The following is a 3,081-nucleotide window of genomic DNA, read 5'->3' as shown; positions in this document are numbered from 1 at the left end:
TTTCCCTAGCTCTGGGCACTCATGTTTTCTTTTACTACACCCCACTAAGCCTGGGTGCATTCCTCCCAGTAGCCCAAAGGGAATCACTCTGCTTTCCATCTGGGTTCCCCTCCTCTCTCCTTTCTCTCCTCCTGCCTGCCGGGTCTCCTTTCCCAGCTCAGCACAGATTTTTCCTTCTCCAGGAAGCCTGCCCTGCTAGCCCAAGCTGGGGGAGCTGTCCTCCCTCCCTGCCATTGTCCTGGGCCTACAAAGCTAGTGCCTGTTGCCTGGGTGGAGGGGTGTCTTCCCTGCCAGGATGGAACCCCACAGGCTGCACGGATGCTCAGTGAATACTTGGGGAATCAGTGGATGGATAATTGACAGACGACAAGATTCCCTACAGAACTGCCAGGCTCCTAAGGCCTTTTCTCTCTCCTTTGCCATTAGGAGGAGTTTTCACACTGAGCATTCAATAAAGTGCCACAAACAGCTCATGTTCAGCTGCTCAGTGGGTCTAACTTTCCCAGGCCTGGCCCCTGGGGCCAGAGCAGGAAGGAGCAAACCTGATGAGTGAAAAGCAGGAAGAGGTGACCTGAGTCCCCCCCTAGGCCTAGGGGAGAGAGAGAGCCTTCTCTGCAGCTTCCTGGGCAAAGAAACCAAGGAGGAGTTGAAACCTTCAGTTGCCAAGGTGGTCATGTGCTGGCTTTCTCCTTCCCTGAAGGTCCCTCCAGCATCATCCTCCCACTTCTACCCATCCCACCTCCCAAGCCCAGGCTAAGCAGGAGCTGCTCCATGGTCTGCCCCAGGGAAGCCTCATGCCACAGTTAACTCTTCCAGGCTCTGATCTGCCCCAAATGGCCACAGGCCAGTGGTCAGAAGTGAGGGCTCACCAGAAGATTCCTCTTCCAAAGAGGGGAGGTAGATTCCCAGGTGTTGGTTCTGTCCACACTGGGGCGGGGTCAGTTTATTGTATTTAGTCTCAAAGCTCAAAGAGAGAGGAGATGGTTACCCAGCTGTCACCAAGAAGACAGGAAGAACCAGCCTACAGATATTCGGACAGAAGGAGGTGCCCACGGGACACTGGAAGCTCCCAACCTGTCCTCAGTCAGGGGTTTCAGAGGATGTACCTCTTGCTCCCTGGAAACCAGTCCAGTGCCTGGCTCGAGAATCAATATGGGGCTTCCCTGGTAGCACAGTGGTTGAGAATCCGCCTGCCAGCGCAGGGCACATGGGTTCAATCCCTGGTCCGGGAAGATCCCACATGCTGCGGAGCAACTAAGCCCCTGCACCACAACTAGTGAGCCTGCGCTCTAATGCCCGCGAGCAACAAGTACTGAAGCCTGTGTGCCACAACTACTGAAGCCTGTTAGCTCTAAGGACCATGCTCTGCAACAAGAGAAGCCATCGCAATGAGAAGCCTGCACACCTCAACAAAGAGTAGCCCCCAGTCACCACAACTAGAGAAAGCCTGCGGGCAGCAACGAAGACCCAACAGAGCCATAAATAAATAAGTAAATAAATAAATAAATAAATTTATTTATTAAAAAAAAAAAGGATCAATCTGCCTGGCTCCTTAAACCTGTATAAACAAAGCAAGTCTCAAAGTAGTTCCAGATTGGTAACATTCCTCTTCGTCCAGTAGAAAAAGAGAAGAGGGGACTTGCATCGTCCACCTGGAGCTCCCTTCCTCTTCCCCTTCTTATACCTCTTCCTTTCTCCTCAAATGAAAGAGTGGTGCCCCTCTATGGGTGTTACCGTGCGGAGGCAATCAGGCTGGCTGCCCGGAGGTGATGAGTCAACTCACCAGAAAACAAAGGATGCCCTGCTGATGTCTGGATCATCTTGGAGTTCAGGAGACTCTGCTACCCCAAACTCAGGCCTCCTAAACAAAGGGACCTGCACTTTCCCGCGCAGAATGCCAGGGTGGGAAAGAGAAAGCAGATGGTTTGGCATTGCCTCCCGGCTCTGGGCTCAGGCTTTGCTGTGGGATCCACCGCATGACACTTGGTTCTCCTGGCCCCTCTTGATTCCTGTGGCGTTCCCGCCGGGGGCGCAGCTTCCTTTCCTTGGAAAAGGTCGTCCAGGTGCCTCCAACCCTCAGGGTAGTCCTGGCACTTGGGGTCCGCAAGCGCTCCCCTACTCTCCGCTGTCCAGCTGAGTCCCCTGCTCCGGAGGCAGTGGAGTCATAGATTCCTGCATCTCACTCAATTCTTATGGTTCTCTGCCTCCACGGCCCATCCCGAAGGACTCCTCAGAACCCGAGGGACCGAGACGCCCTGCCCAAGGAGAGGGAGTCGTGAGCAGCAGCGATACTTGGGCGTGTTCCGACAACTATGGTAAGGACCACTCCGAGGCAGAAAACGCGAAGGTGACCACCTGTTATGGCTCACAGAAACCAGACTGGGCTCGGGGCTGGGTAAAGCTCCCTCCCCAGACTGTGCAGGTGCACAGGCCACTGGAGCAGACAGCCACACGCTGCGGATCCTCGAGTGGGTGCAGTCAAGGTCAGGCGCGCACCCGTCGGTGCAGAAGGAAGCCATCTGGCGGGTCAGACCCGGGGACGTTCTGTAGGGCCGGCCCGGGCTGAGGGCGCACTTAGAGCCACAGCGGCGGGCCCAAGATGCTGCCGCACACACGCATGAACACTCGCATCTCGTTCGCGTTTCGCTCCCAAACACACCTGCAGGCGAAAAGCTCGCACAGTCCGGTGAAGGACTTGCGCTCTCCCCTGCGGCCCCGGGCAAACCCCGCTCTCTCTGTGCCTACCTCCCAGACCTCCGGCCCCATCCTCTGCCTCCCCAAGCTAAAGGCGTCTGAATTACTGTCCCGGCGAGCAGGTGAAAGGTGGAGCCGCAGCGCCAGGCCTCGCGCCTGTCAGGTGCCCCGGGAAGAGATTGGCAACAAGGCAGATCTGCGTGGATTTCGGGCTGTGCCAACTTTCTGGCTGTGTGACTTTGGGCAAGTTACTTAATTCCTCTGAGCCTATCTTTGCACTTGCAAAGAGGGAAACTGATCCTTTCCAGGAAGGGCGTGGGTGCTGAGGTCCGACCTTGTGCGCAGGGCAGCGGGCGCACAAATGCTTGTCATGCCAGGACGCGCTCC

This window comes from Lipotes vexillifer, unplaced genomic scaffold (assembly GCF_000442215.2).
Source record: "Lipotes vexillifer unplaced genomic scaffold, Lipotes_vexillifer_v1.1 scaffold860, whole genome shotgun sequence".
NCBI lineage: Eukaryota > Metazoa > Chordata > Mammalia > Artiodactyla > Lipotidae > Lipotes > Lipotes vexillifer.
This window is presented reverse-complemented; position numbering follows the sequence as displayed.